Source organism: Triticum urartu, chromosome 4A, assembly GCF_056163025.1.
Source record: "Triticum urartu cultivar PI428250 chromosome 4A, HENAU_Tu73, whole genome shotgun sequence".
NCBI lineage: Eukaryota > Viridiplantae > Streptophyta > Magnoliopsida > Poales > Poaceae > Triticum > Triticum urartu.
Window position 1 is genome coordinate 537,139,278 of NC_141876.1, and position 16,484 is coordinate 537,155,761.

At 48.8% G+C, this 16,484-nt stretch overlaps 1 pseudogene; it reads right to left on the minus strand.

Annotated features, from left to right (window-relative positions):
* Positions 1–13,065: 13,065 nt before the first annotated feature.
* LOC147976472 (uncharacterized) lies at positions 13,066–15,468 on the minus strand (annotated as a pseudogene).
* Positions 15,469–16,484: the final 1,016 nt, after the last annotated feature.

A 16,484-nucleotide genomic window follows, 5' to 3' on the forward strand; every position in this document is an offset into this window, starting at 1 on the left:
GTGCTTGCGTCTGTATTGTGTTAAAAAAAGTGCTAAGCCTATTTTTTTTCGCGACGTACATTTTAAGTTCGGACCGGAAATTTTTAGAGATTGTAGTCACATTCCTTGTGGCCATTCACATTTTTTCCCTAGACTTTTTGAAACATTTAAAATAGATGTTTTGAAATTGAAGCATGGGAAGCCGAGAGCACCTTGACATTCCCTCGACCAGCACCATTCCAAATCGTAGCAGGCTAGCACACACGCCCACGGACACGCCGCCGGCATATCATGCCCTCCATCCCACCACCTTCTTCTCCACTCCACCCCCGCCCGCGAGGAGCCTACTCAGAATGCGTCGACTCCAGCTGTCCCTGTACGTAGCACCTACTCCCTCGTTTCAAATTACTCATCATGGTTTTAGTTTAAATTTAAATTAAAACCACGACGAATAATTTGGACGAAGAGAGTAGCTCTTACGTCTTTCCTATGGCTGAGCAGAGCTCAACGTGCGGGATGGGAAGCGCATCGATCCGTCAGCGTATGTGCCCGCCGTTTCGCTGGAGGCAACATGCAAACCACAGGCCACCGGCCGGCCGGCGTGTTGCGGCCTGCATCGCATCGATCGCATCACGAAATAAATCTCGCACATGGAAGCCGTTACAGTCGGGCGATCGACATGACATGCGAGGGAGCACTCATGACAGTCGGGCGATCGACATGTGTTGATTTTAATCAGCCATTCAAGTGGACATTAGTCAACCGGTTGATCATCACATGCGTGTTTCTTTCCCCTATGCGGACCATCCTGCGCGATAGGTGGATGAGGTTTTCCAAGCATTTGTCGTTGCTGCCGATCTTGCGCATGGGGCCGGATAAGTATGGCTGTATGGGCACTCAAACCTTGTACACTGCAAGGTGCTTGGAGGGGGTGCTTAAAGAAATAAATCATATATTTTTAAACACCGGTGCCTATTTGTATAGGGTAGACGTTTAATTAGACGTCTCTCCTATAGAAATAGGCATCAATGCTTTAAAAAAATCTAATTTATTTTTCTAAGCATCTAGCATTGTACAAGGCCTCATGAGATTTATCCATCGCAAGTTGCATGCATGCATGCAGGGGAATAGAGCGCTCCACGTCTTTTTCGCGAACACAACAAATACTCTCTCTATGAAAAAAAAAGACCTTTTACTAATCTAAGAGGTTTTATATTTCTTTATAGATAGTATATCTAAACACTTCTTTATTTGAAATATTGCTACACCCAACATCTTAAGGGTTATTAGTGTCTCTAAGGAGTAACTTCGTAAGGGTTGAAACACAGAGAAAGGGAAGGGGGGGGGGGGGCATAAAAGGCACGCTACCATAGCAAACTTAGTGTAGCTCAATTGCTTAGGTTCCTAGTGGTGGAGTGGAGCTTGACCAGCTAGGTTCAAGTCATTGATTTGACATGGGTACTCGCACTTTCTTGATAGCAAGGCGTTTGTGGTGAATTCGTCAATCTCAAAACCTACTAACTTGGTCTCTCAAATGTGTTCATAGGGATATGGTGTCTGTGCATGTGTGTTCATAGGTGTGATTGTATGTACAAATTTGTAAGTTTGTGTGTCTGCAATGTGTTCCGCAAAAAAGTCACGCCTCCATAGACCCCTCTCTCTCTCTCTCTGTGTGTGTGTGTGTGTGTGTGTGTGTGTGTCTTTCTATCAGAGGAGGCCATGCCCCCCAACCAAATTCATTTCTTTACATAAACACGTAATATTTAACAATATTTCTATCAAATTTAAGATAAAATACATTAGGTTAGCCCCCTCAACTCTAGTTAAGACTCATTTAGCCCCCTCTCAAATAGCGTTGAAGCTCCGCTACTCTGTGTGTATGTGTGATGGCGGTCACTCTCGTGGTGTAGTCCATGTTTCATGTAGTTAAAACACATGGAAAATTCGATAAGCCAAATTTCTCTTTACCTCTATTCGTCTAAGCCTACAATATTGTGATCGGTCTAGTGTTGTTTATGTTTGCTGTAATGAAACACGTGTTGAAGTTAATCAGTGTCTGTCTTTTTTATTTTTTTTATCTTAGGCCTTCCGCGGTGTAGGGGGTGTGAATTTAAACAACAGTCTAGGCTCTTCTTAGATTAAGAACGAAGGCCGCCGTCCTTTCTAACCAAGAACCCTTTGCTTGAGGAGGGTGTATCCCTCGTAAGTGGAGAGTGACTAAGAACCCTTTGCTTGAGGAGGGTGTATCCCTCGTAAGTGGAGAGTGACTGAGTGATCAAAAGTGACCGACCATAAACGTGTTATATTTTGGCGTTTGGTGCAATGTTTGCACCCCTTTTCTTCCTAAACAACTGAACCATTTTTATAAGGAAAAGTATCTAGTAATTTATTCAGCCACACACTCTCTCTTCCTCTCTCATCGGACTGATATATGAGCCCTTCCAACAACTCTATGAACTTGCAGGGAGCATGCAGAGACTAATTGATTTGATGCCAAAAAATGGTGAAACCAAACGTTGCCAAAACATGACAATTGTTTGAGAGATGGGCGAGAACAACTGCAAACAATTGTATGCCAATTTCTGGCACAAAACCAATTAGGCTGACAACCTTCAAGTTTGCTCCACTTAACCTTGTTCTCTCCCCAGCCGCCCAGCATGGCAGCATACACCGATACATTGGTTGAGACATTAGTGTATCATCTCCCTCAGAAAAAGTAAAAAGGGATTTGAAGGTAAGTGAGGTCTATGGTGGTGCCAAAACTGAAATTTGGAGCGGATGCAATCATGCAAATGAGAAATGAGACATGGCCGAGCCCGATATGCTGGTATGGCGGGCCTGTGTCGCATGTGGAACGTACGGAGACGCTGAAACATATTGGTGAAGCTAAAGTAGGAATGTTGTGCTAGAAAGAAGTATTATCAAACGACAGAGCCAATCCAACACATACACGCCTCTACGTACGCGTGTGTATGTGAACTTGTATACACCATACATAACCGGCCGTACTCTTCCCAGTTAATTCAAATTCAATTCCCCACAGTATGCTTTAAGCTCCTCATCAAGTCAAGAAGAGCAGCAGCGACATCCAAGACCGGATCGACGTCAAAGCACGTGTCAACGGTTCACACATGGCGCTGGCCCGGCTCCACGCCATGCATGCGTGCATGCGACGGCAACAGGTCGGAGCTGTGCATGAACGCAGGCCGTACGACGTCGCACGTGCAGGTTCAATGCCCGTCTGATCCGATCTGATCGGCGTTAGTTAAGGAGCGTGTGCATCGCATGCATGGCGATGGGCCCCGTCCTCCACGGCTCAGACAAAACATGTGGAGCCGTGCCGATTTACGCGCCCGCGGCCGGCAGCGCATGCATGGCTCCGCTGTCGCGTGCGTGCCAGGTGCTCACTGCTCTGCCCTAACCCTAGCGCGTGAACAGTGGCTCCGGCCGGCGCGCCTGCTAGTATAACAGCTGGACAACTCAAGTCTGGAGCGATTGTCGTTACACAGGCACAGGCACCGGCACCAGATCAGAAATCAGATGCATGTGTGCATGCAACAGAGATACTTGATTGGCATCCATCTGTAACTGGTACCGGCGTTGGCCCGCCCGCCCAACCAAGTTTTTCATGGCACTGTTCCCCCGTATATATACGTTCAAATCTCCGAGAGAGAGAGAGAGGGGGGGGGGGAGAAAAAACAGGTGTCTCGTGATGATTTTGAATCATGGTAGGCTGGTACGTGGTACGTCTGGGGTTCGCTCATGAAGTCTTCGGACTGTGCATGTGTAATGCGGCGCAGATGGGAACAGAAGCGACTCCATCAACGCGCGCATGAATGCACGGCAGCGGCGGGACCGGGAAGACGGTCTCTGACTCCCGCGCGACGCTCTCCGGCGCGCTGCCGGGCATCCATCCGCCCATGCATCCGCAGCGACGAGCGTGCGTACATGTACAAGTACAAGTACAGCTACGCCCACGGCCACGGGCCACCCGTCCTGGTCCAGCTATAGCTGGCACTGGCACCGGCGCCGGCAAGCGGCTGCAGCGCAGCGTTCGCTGTGCATGCACCGCGCATGTGCCTGGTCTCTATCTGTTCGCCTGTGCCCTCCGGCGACGGGCGCACATGCGGCGGGCGACGTACCCTCGCTCGCCGATCCCGCCTGTTGCCAGCGCCGCGCGCTCTTGGCACTGACTGCTGATGATTCTGCGCGCCTTGATCGGCGCCACTGTTCCGGTCGAGGGGTCTCGCGCGCCCAGCTGTCTCATGTCCGGTAGCAGATCAAGAGGCTTTACTCCACCGTCAGGGAACCAGAGGCTTTACTCGACTCTAACTCCGTGGCGCAGGGCCGGCGCGGCGCCTGCAGAGCAGAAGCAGATTGCAAGAAGCCATTCATGCTAATTAAGCGATGCGTATGTGCTGTGACTGTCATGGTTTCAAGCTGCTGCGACGTGCATGCATCCATTGCACCATAATGCCAATTCATTGCTGTGTCTGGGCAGATTGGCCAGCCAGTGCCAGTCAAAGTGATTGGCCTAAGCACTTTAGGGCGACCTTAGCTGAGCCCTTCCGATGCACCATCAGGTCGACTTTGCTACAGCAGCTTGTCTCCGGCTCCGCAGACGAGGGATCGAAATGCTAAAACCCTGAGCAGAGATCATAAACACCTGCGGCAGGTTGGGCCGAGATGGTCCAATCGGTTTCCTGTTTGGCGGGCACCTGCCCACCCACTGCTGTCGATTCTCTTTCCCGTGCGCAGACAAGGCCAGGCCAGTGAATCTGCTCGAGCAAGCCCGGTTGGTGCGCTTTTCTCCAACTGCGAGCTTCGCTAACAGCTAGGGCTTATTCATATCGACGCACCACCAGACCAAAACTAAAGGCCAGCCCTGGTTCATTCCCCACACCGCTTTACTTTTCTCTCTGATTCCTGTTATTGCAAGCTGCCAATTTATGTACCCCATAATTGACACGGGAGAGCACTCGGGATTGAGTAAAATCTTTCGGCCGTGGCTATATGTCAATCGCCTAAATATAGTTTTAGGGTCCGTCAATTATTTTTGGAGGGCATGCACCGGATGCTAGCTATAGCCAGAGTACTAGTGTTAGAGCATTTACAGCCGAACGCCTCATACCTCCCTTAAATTCCCAGAAGGCCGGACCGATCGTTGACTGGTAAAAAAGAAAGACGCAACCGGGCACCCCTCATATCCAGGTTAAATGTAGGGCATATATGGGGCGGTACGGGCGTGCCCGCCACGTTAGGCCGGTCATGCTGGCCCACCACGACCCAACTTCGTCCCCACAAAATCCCCACGCGGAGCTAACCCTAGTTGACTTCGATTCACTCTCTGTCTCTTCTCCTCCCTTTCTTCAATCCGTTCCCCTATCGATCTCCGATCACCATGTCCAGCAAAAGCAGCCACTCCGACAGACCCAACGACGAGTCGGATGCCTTATTCCGTGAGGTTGTAGATGCTCTTACATGGCAGTATAGCTAGCTAGTTCAACGTACGTGTGTCTATTTTTTTTCTTTGCATATGCACGTCGGTGGGTGGGTGTTGTGTGCCCATGTGCTCGTGTGTGTGTGTGCGCGCGTGCGCGCTCATATGTGTGTGTACCATCAACTATGTCTGTGTGCATGTGTTGGCGTGTTTTCTTAACACACTACAGACGCAAGTGTCTATATACACGAGCATACACTCACTCCTATGAATGCATACACGAACACCTCCGAAAGACTGAGCCGACATATGATCTTGAAATTTACAAAGTCACCATAGGCACCTCATCGTTGACGGGAATGTCTCGTCCCACTGAATGCGCATCGTCGAAAATCCTAAAATAAATGCGAGCACCAGGATTTGAACCCTAAAGGGCTGAGGATACCATAATCCCTCTAACCATCCAACCACAAGTTGGTTCGCATGTGTTGGCGTGTGTGAGAGATGGAAAATGCGACCCCAGTAATGTATGTACTCGATCCACGTATTGCGTGTTCATGGAATGAGTTAGTGGCACTGGATCACCCTTCTAGAAGGAAACAAATTAAAGCAAATCTTCTATATCTAAATAGGTAGCCCCCACTACTAGATTTCTCTACACATGCATGCTTCCACATCACCTCAATTATTTACAGCCTTCCGATCAAAATCGTGTGGCATCGAGAAGTCATGCATGTGCTTATAAGTTACTCTTTTGCATTAATGTAAATCATGCCACCTCATTAGTCATGCATGTCTTTTTTTCCAACGCATGCATGTAGTCACTTACATTTTCTTATTAATCTATCAACTAAAACAACCCCACTTCATCAATCTTGTCTTCTTTTTTGGGGGGATTTCTTTTCTCTTTTATACACCATTTTGTGACACACTTATTTTATGTTTTATCATTTGCATTATGTAAAACTCTTACATTTTTTCCATTGATTTTAAGCACCTATTTATGCATTGGTTTTAACACAGTTCCCGCGGCAACGCGCGGGGCATCGTCTAGTAATGATAAAGTTTTCACACAATTATAAAGAAAATGCACTTTTTATTGTATGCAAGAATAAACATAAAATAGTGGATTTTTTGCAAATAAAAAGTAATTTTGTAATAAGGAATGGATTAGTGGCATTGGTATTGCCTGTAAAGAAAGCAAGACAATAAAATAAAATGATAATAAAATCAAAATAATGAAGTTTTCTAATAAAGAATGAATTAATGGCATTGGTATTATGCTACCACATGAAAGAAAATGAGAAAAACACAAAATGGAAAACTTTGCACATATTTTTACACATAAATTATGGGATTTTATAATATGTAAGAATAAGCGTATAATAATGAGATTTTCAGGAAAAAAATCCTAAGAACAAAATAATTAGTGGCATTGGTATTACCTATAAAAATAAAAAATAAATAAAAACAAACTGTAAAAAAGTTTGCACACAATGTGTACTGCAATCACATAATTTGATGAATGCAAAAATAAGCATATAATAGTGCAATTTTGCACTACAGTATAATTTACAAACATATTGTAAATTTGAAGAAAAATAGTCAAAATATTTTTAAAAATAAGCATATAATAGTGCAATTTTGCACTATAGTATAATTTACGCACATATTTTTAATTAGCCATAAGCTCATATGCTCTAGGATGAAAAGTAAATTTGAAAAAAATAGTCAAAGTATTTTCAAAAGTCTTCTTTTTAAAAATGTTGGAGTGCTGAAAAACTTTCATCATGAAATCACATTCGTGGATGTCTCTGCGAACAAATTGATGCTCTGAAAAGTATACTTTTGAATACATTTTGGAGATTTTTTTACCATGATTTTCACCAATGTATATTTCATGATTAAACTTTGCGAACACTAGAAACATTTCCTAAAGTTTTCCACGAAAAATAGAAGTTTTTGATATTTTTTCTATTTGTTTTGATTTTACTGTTGACACCAGGAGCATTTGAGCTTGAGCTGAGGAAAGTACTTTCGAAAAAAATCAAGGACTAGTAGAAGAAAAAGTGACTTACCCAAAAAATAATCCAGGCAATTTACACGTAGCAAAACTAAAATCTTTCATTACCCCATCTGTCAACAAATATCGGAGTTTTTTTTTTACATTGTTTAGTCCAAGTAATGAATTATGTAGTCATTTCTGACTCGGGATTTATTTCAACTAGAGTCGCCCTGTGACGAAAACTCATTTTTGATTTGAATTGGGCGTTCCCAAAAAAGGAGTAATCATAGGTTTTTCCGAACCATGCAGCAGAGCTCCATGTTCAATACATAAATAGGGGAAAAGGGCAAACAAGCCATACATAGTTCGTCGACCAACCAAGGGACAACATCAACCTAACAAACAAAAGCAAAACCAAACGTACAACAAACCAAATCATCACTCCTCCCGACAGTGAAAACTGGGACACTTAGACGACTACAACACCAACATTGCAATAGGGAGAAAGACATCACAAGTTTTGCTATGGTACTTTCACATATAAGGGGCTTCAGGTGACCCTACATCAGCTTACTCTCATGCACAGCCAGAAGGAGCTCTGTATCATCTGACCGCTATTGTTGGAACCCAGGAGCTTTTAATAACTTTTGTGACCCTTTCGCAGTCACAAAAACCTTGGCACATGCCATAGGGAGTTCTCACCGAGACTTGGAATAACAATTTCACATGAAAGTATTTGTTTCACAACAATTCGAACCGCGTTTAATGATAACTTAAATGGACACTTGTCTGAAAGAAATTTCATGACTAATGAGGGGATTTTTCTTGGAATAGCAAAGGTCTTTTGGACGTAGCCAAACGTGAAGCGAAGAGAGGCGGTCCCTAGGCGCACAAGGAGGTTTTTTGGAGGGCGGGGGGGGGGGGGGGGGGGGGGGACTCTTGGGCAGTTAGGCCCACGTGGCAGTCCCACACTTGGGCTCGGCCAAAGGGGCAGCCCATGGCGCCCTATATACTATTCCACAAGGTTTTGGAATATTTCAGAATCTTTCGGGACCTTCCAGTGGTCTTTTTTTTTGGAAAAGGGGTGATTCCCCGGCCTCTGCATCAGAAAGATGCATACGGCCCTCTTATTAACCAAAAAAAGTAGTGTCAACATGGTTTCAAAGGTCTCAAAATAAAAGCACAGACAGCTCACGCAGAGCAAAAAAAAGGGGCTAGAAACACCAACTAGCCAAGAAAAGACGCCACAACCGGCTGGCTAAAAAATAGATAGGAAATCTAAGCAATCCTATTACATGACCGCCATCCAAACCGGTTGAAAATATCCCGAGCTACCATCTCCCATCGGAAAGACCCAGTAACCAAATGCTCCCTGGCCTCCGTCTGGGTGAGTAGCGACCACGAACGGATCAGTGCCGTAGTTCGGAATATGACCTGCAAAAAATGTATACATGATATTCTGTTAAAAACCAAATCATTTCTGCAAGTCCAGATAGTCCACAGCAAAGCACAAACTCCAACCCGAATGTGTCTCGCTAAGTTAGGCTCAATCCCATTAAGCCATGTCCCAAATAACGTATAAACAGAATTCGGTGGATTGATACTAAAAGCAATGTGGATCGTCTGCCAAAGTACCTTGGCTAACGGGCAATCAAAAAAGAGATGTTTGATAGTCTCATCCCGATCACAGAAACTACACCTAGTAGGTCCTGTCCAATTACGCTTCAAAAGGTTGTCCTTAGTTAAAATAACTTGTTTATGGACAAACCACATAAACACTTTTATTTTCAAAGGAACTTTGACATCCCAAACATGCTTGGACGTAGGGATGGAGTTTGAGTTAATAACATCAATATACATTGATTTAACCGTAAATACTCCAGATTTAGTCAGTTTCCAGCGTAATTCATCGGGTTGTTGTGAAAGCTGGACGTCCATCAGTCTCCTAACTAGATGGAGCCATTGTTCCCAACGATTGCCCGCTAGCGTTCGTCGGAACTGAATATTAAGGGGGGTCGATTGAAAGACCGATGCAACGAACACCTCACGTCGTTGCACAATATGGTATAACGATGGATATTGGATGGCCAAGGGTGTTTCGCCGAGCCAAGTATCCTCCCAGAAACGTGTACTCGTGCCGTTTCCAATAACAAACTTCGTCCTATTAAATAACGACTGTTTGACTTTCATCAAGCCTTTCCAGAAAGGCGAATCGGTCGGCCTGACAGTGACCTGGGACAAAGTTTTTGTCTGGAGGTACTTGCTGCGAAGGATTTGAGCCCACATGGCGTCATTCTCCAATGAGAGCTTCCACAGCCACTTGCTAAGAAGGCATTTATTCTTAACTTCTAGATTCTCAATACCTAGACCCCCTTGGTCTTTCGGTCTACAGATGATGTCCCATTTAGCAAGCCGATATTTTCTTTTAAGCTCATCACCCTGCCAAAAGAAGCGCGATCGATAGAAGTCCAGTCTCTTCCTAACCCCAACTGGGACCTCAAAGAACGATAGGAGAAATATTGGCATACTCGTGAGCACCGAGTTAATCAGGATTAATCGGCCTCCGTATGACATGAGCTTACCCTTCCAACAACTCATTTTTTTCTCAAACCGATCCTCGATGCACTTCCACTCTCTGTTAGTCAGCCTACGATGATGGATTGGAATCCCCAGGTAAGAGAAGGGTAACTCGCCCAACTCACACCCAAACAATTGCCTGTAAGCCTCCTGTTCATCTTTGGCCCTACCAAAGCAGAACAGCTCGCTCTTATGAAAGTTAATCTTTAACCCGGTCAATTGTTCAAATAGGCATAGCACCAGCTTCATATTTCTCGCCTTGGCCAAGTCATGCTCCATAAAGATGATTGTATCATCAGCGTACTGAAGGATGGATACACCTCCATCAATTAGATGAGGTACCAATCCACCTACTTGACCATTCTCCTTAGCCCTTCCTAACAAAATTGCTAACATGTCCACCACAATGTTAAACAAGATAGGGGACATCGGATCTCCTTGTCTTAGGCCTTTATGTGTCTGGAAGTAATGACCTACGTCATCATTAACTTTAATTCCTACACTACCTTTTTGCGTAAATGATTCAACCTGTCGGTGCTAGGCTTCATCAAAACCTTTCATACGCAATGACTGTTGGAGGAATGGCCATTTGACCTTATCGTACGCTTTCTCGAAATCCACCTTAAAAATTACTCCATCTAATTTTTTGGAATGGATTTCATGGAGCGTTTCATGCAGGACGACCACCCCTTCAAGGATATTTCTGTCGGGCATGAAAGCAGTTTGAGACTGCTGCACCACAGAATGCGCAATCTGTGTAAGTCTGTTTGTCCCGACCTTGGTGAAAATTTTGAAACTAACATTGAGGAGACAGATCGGCCTAAATTGCTCAATCCTCACCGCATCCGTCTTCTTGGGAAGCAATGTGATAGTCCCAAAATTCAAGTGAAATAATTGAAGCTGGCCACAGAACAGGTCATTGAACATAGGTAATAAATCCCCCTTAATAATGTGCCAGCACTTTTTATAGAACTCTGCCGGGAATCCATCCGGCCTGGGAGCCTTATTGTTTTTCATCTGTGCAATAGCATCAAACACCTCCTTCTCCGAGAACGGGGCAACCAGAATATCATTATCGCCAGCCGATAGCTGAGGCACATCCTCAGTCCTGGACTCATCGAGGGACACACAATTATCCTTCGGAGGTCCAAACAACTGCTTATAATAGTCGGTAATATATGTTTTTAGGTTGTCCTGGCCTAAAATAGTACCCTCGTCTTGCTCAAGCTGAAAGATACGCTTCTTTCTGTGCTTGCCATTGGCTATCAAATGGAAGAACTGAGTATTCGCGTCCCCTTGGACTACTTTGCAAACTTTAGCACGCAAAGCCCACTTCAATTCTTCTTCGCGGAGCGGTTCTTTCAACCTCTTCTCCGCCTCATTTTTAGCCTGAAGATCAGTTGGCGTTAGGATAGTGGATTCGGCCTGTATGTCCAGGGCCTGTATAAGAGCAAGGAGTCTATCCTTTTCCATCTTATACACACCACTGAGGTTCTTAGCCCAGCCCCGTAAGAAACTCCTTAAATGCCTAATTTTATTCTGCCAACGCTCTAACGCAGTCTTGCCTCCAAGACCTCTATCCCACTCCCGGGCAATCAAATCCAACCATGACATCTCGAAGGAGAAGGTGTTCTTGTTACCCACATGGTTCGGCTCACCTGAGTCCATGAACAATGGAGTATGATCAGATATTCCCCTTGAAAGAGCTTGCACCGTCACCAGAGGGAACTTTTGTTCCCACTCCACGCTCGCAAGAACTCGATCAAGTTTTTCATAGGTTGGGTGTGGCAGAGCATTAGCCCAGGTGAACTTTCTACCAGAAAGCTCTATCTCTCTCAGATCCAAGCTTTCAATAATGGTATTAAACATGAACGACCATCTGCCGTCAAAGTTATCATTGTTCTTCTCCTCTCTCCTCCTGATGATATTGAAATCACCTCCAACTAAAATTGGAAGCTGTTCTGACCCACAGATACGAACCAGGTCCGCCAAAAACTCCGCTTTAAGCTCGGGCTGTGCGGCACCATACACCGCCACCAAAGCCCAGTTGAAACCATCTATCCTAGACCTGACTCGAAACTTCACCGCGAAGTCGCCCATCACTACACTGCGGACTTCAAGCGAATCGCATCTCACACCCAGTAAGATACCACCCGACCTTCCTCGCGGAGGGAGGCAATGCCAATCAAAATCAATACCACCCACCAGAGAAGAGAGAAACTGGGGTGCAAAGTTATCTCTACCCGTCTCCGATAGAGCAACAAAATCTAACCTCTGCTCTAAAGCTGCCTCAGCAAGGAATCTTCTTTTAGCCAAGTCCTTCAGACCTCTGCTATTCCAAAATATTCCTCTCATAATTCATCATGAAATTTTTTAGTGGTTCGAATCCTAGCACTCCTACGAACTGCGGAATCGGGATAGATCTTCCGATTCCACTTACGCTTAGGTTTACTAGGTTCTGTCGCCCGATCCTCATAACCGGGTTCACAAATATTACTATCATCAATCTCTAGGGGTACATCATCTTCGCCAGAGTCATGATTGGGTGGTGCTAAATCCGCACATAGATTATCTAGCACTCTGACCCCTAACGCATCAATCTCATCATCCTTCATTGGTTTAACGGCTGCAAGATTACGAATAGTCTCTAAGGCACGTTCCACCTCCAAATCTAGTAAATCATTCACCGAATTGGAAATCTCACTATCCGTATCTCCTAGTGAAACTCCTAATTGGTTTGCATTATTTATAATGTCCTCATTAGAAAAATGCAATAAGGAATTAGATAGGTTGACGGACATACCGGCAGACAAAGCAGCCTCCTGAAGCTTGGCCGCCCTCATAGCGCACCGCTGCTGCATATCATCTACCTCGGGGATGTCGAGGATGCGAGCACTCATCCGTCTCCCCTCTGCGAGAGGGTCCGGGATCCCTCCAAACGCGACAACCTCCTCCCTAGTAACGCCTGGCACAGAGTCCCTCAAAGGCTCTACCGGGGTTACCAGAGAAGGCGTCTGCGGGCTCCCGATCCCCTTAGACGGGAGTCCCACACTAGGGACCCTGGTCATGGGTAGGAGCGAAGAGGAGATGACGGGGGCCGCCTGCCCGCGCCCTCCTCCGACATCAGCCACCGGCTCAGACGAATGAACCATCGGCGAGGGAGAGACGGTCCTCCTGATCGTCGAGGGCGAAGGGGGAACCAAAGCCTCCTGCCCCAGCACCCCCCCAGCACCACTGCTGCCGCGGTGGTTACCGCCACCGTCGGGGAAGCAGGAGCAGAGGCCGCCTGCCTCGGGCTCCCGCTCCTCGCACCGGCCGACCCACACGGGGTCGGCGTGACCGACGCCGCCGAGAGCGTGGTGGGGTGGGGAGAGGGAGAGGCCACCTGCCCCGAAGCTCCTCCCCCACGTCCCATCTCGCCCGTAGACGCCGATACCGGAGTCGCGTCCACATGGGGCGCCTGGACAAGAGAAGCTTCCTCCGGACTCCTCTCCGTAGCTCCGACCATTGACTTGGCCAGTCGTCCAGCAAACAATCCAGCATCCCCCTCGAACTCCAACGGGGGGAGCGTGTGCTCAAGACAATCATCAGAATCTACCCGGTCACTCCATAGTCTGGGAGGTGCCGAGGCTGGCTGAAAGGACCCAAAACGCAGAGTAGTCATGGGCACCGCTGGGGAAGCTGCAGGCTCAACCCCGGTCCCATCCCCGGGCAACTGAGAAGAACCATTAGACCCCTCGCGCGTGGGCTGATCTAACGGTGCCCCCTCGGCCCCGGCATTGCCATCACTGTCGTGCATGTGAACATCGTTACCATTAACCACCTCATCAAATAAAGCAGTGTCCTCAAACTCGATGTCTAGCAGGAACACCTCTCCCCTGTAGGTCCAGTTGACCTTATCGGGCACGAACTCAATATCCAGAACACTCACTAGGAGCCAGGCCACCCCATGGGCACGTGTGAAAGCCATATCCACTTTTTCTGTCTTCCCCACCATGATGCCCATACTAGCCACCACTCGAGCGTCCTGCAGAGGCTTAGATGGGGCCTCTGAAAACCGCAATCAGACCTGCGTAAGCGGCTTTCCCTTAGGCTCAACTTGCTTCCACTCGTGGAACTCCAGGATACACTTAGTACCGGGTACTCTACACAAGCCAAAGCTCAACAATCTCTGCAAATCATCCATAGTTGGGAACTCAACCTTAAAAGATCTGTCCTCAATAAGCACCAATTCCCATCGAAAGTCCCCTGGAGCCAGGTCCTGAAGCCTCCTCACAATCTGTGCCTCAGTCACCTCGCCCTGGGTTGCTTTCACAATCCCGGTAGTCAAGCTGAGGGTATCCTCCGGGACCTCTCTCGCCGCCGGGGACTCAAAAAACATGAGCTCAGCACAATATACTCCATACATATTCAGCGTCGGCGGCAGGTCACGTAATAATGGGCACTCCCCCGAGTCATGTGCAGGGTTGCCACACGACTCGCACAGCTGGGCCACACACTCAGCAATGAAGTGGCCCTTCTCACCGCAGCGGTAACAAATCATCCTCTCCTTCTTACGAGCATATTTGGACGCCCTGTCGGCATCAGTCCTGACAGTAGCCTCATCCACCATCCCAGCCTCAGGGACCTCGACACTGGCCAAGGCGTTCACCACCTCCATCGCCTGGGAAGGAAGGTCAGTGGAAGTATGGTCAGACTCCACTGCCGGCATCGCAGGATCAACTGCCCTGGGCGGGGGCGGTCGGTGAAATCTCCCACGGCCCCCACCCCGACCACCACGATGGCCACGAAAGCCTCCTCTCTGGCGGTTATCCGGGCCGGAGGCTCCCTCAACAAAACCACCTGTCGGGCCGAGAAACGGTCTCTCAGCCAAACCGTCGCTTTACCAGGCATATCCACGACCTCCTCCCGTAGAAGAAGATCCCCGGTGCTGTCCCTCACCATACGCATCATACCCATCATCCCCCCACTGGCCTCGGGGCGGAACAATAGACTCCTTGTTATGTGTCTGAGAAGGACCGGTTCGGTTTTGCGCCGGCCTCGCAACGTAATGGGGCGGAGGTGCAGCCCGAGGTTGAACACCCGAGGACGCCGGCAAGCCCCCAACAGGCCGAGGTCCTCCACCACGGCCAGCCGGAGCCACACCGGCCGCGCTCGGCGCAACATGCCGCAGCCCTCCGCGACCCGCAGCCGGCAGAGCAGGAGTTGTAGCAGCCGGCGCCGGAGGCCTCAAGCCGCCCCGACCAGCGGCCGACTGGACGGGCCCTTGCCCCTGGGGCCACGCGCCCACGGGGCCAGCTCCTCGCCCCGGGTAGCCCAGAGTAGCGCCCTCGCCCGCCGGCGGCCTCGGGGCCATCGGGACTCCTCGTCCAGCGGCCACCGCCGGCGGCGGAGCTGTCCCGCCCCGTCCCACAGGACCGGGAGCGGCCTTCTTGGCTGGCTGCGGCGCCGTCCCGCGGCCGGCCATGTCAGGCAGCGGGCGGATCCTCCTAGCCCGATGCAGACCACAGGCAGGAAAGCCTCTCGTGCCGTGTCTACGAACCCTAGAGCGAAGAGGCGGCTGCGTACGATCGAGAAAACGATCACGCTCGTACGTGCATGGCAGCGTAATAGGTGGAGGAGAGTGGCCCGGTCTAGCATGGGCCTCATACCCATCTTTCTCCGGCCCAACATCTCGCGGACCCGGTCCACACCGAACCGGCCCAACTCCATCTAGCAGCTGAGACAATCGCTATGATCTCGCGAGCGAGATCGTAGGCATCGCCGCTGCCGTCACGGGCGCCGCCGTTGCCGGACTCCCGGCGCGCCGCCTCGCGTTCTTCTTATTCTTAACAGGGATCCAAGAGTCCGGCCTGATCAAATCGAATAACATGAGATTCGGAAGACTCACCTTAGGGATCGGTCCCCTCCACGGTCTGAGCGCCGACGCCGCCGTCTTCCGATGAACTACGCGTCGGACCATCTCATTCTTCTCGCCCTCGTGTAGACCGATACACGCCGGATCGTCCGGTGGCAGCACCTGATCGATCGTCATGGCTACTTCATCTTCGCAATACCCTGCATGGAATAAATCGCAAACAAGATCGGAAGGTGTCGGTGAGGGCAGCGCCGCTGCCGGAGATGCATCCCCATCGTCGTCGGCGTCTTCTTCGTCGGACTCGGCCAGAGCCCAAAACCGCCCACCGACGCGCCGGCGATCACCGGCGGCGGACGGCGCCGTCGCGGTTGCCCACCCAGTCGCCTTCATCAGTCCTCTAGTTCAGAGCCTTGATGTGTGTTTCTGCTTTAAACTGAAATTCTGAAATTTGAATGTAGGGGTGGGGCGTGGCGGTGCTGGTGGGCGTTCTGCACAAGGAGGCGGTGTTCAAGACCCACCCGATGAACTTCCTCAATGAGAGGACCCTGAAGGTCTTAAGGTGGAGACCACCTAAAGCAACAAGGGGAGGGAAAAGATCCATGAAAAAAGCTCAATTTGATGTGGAT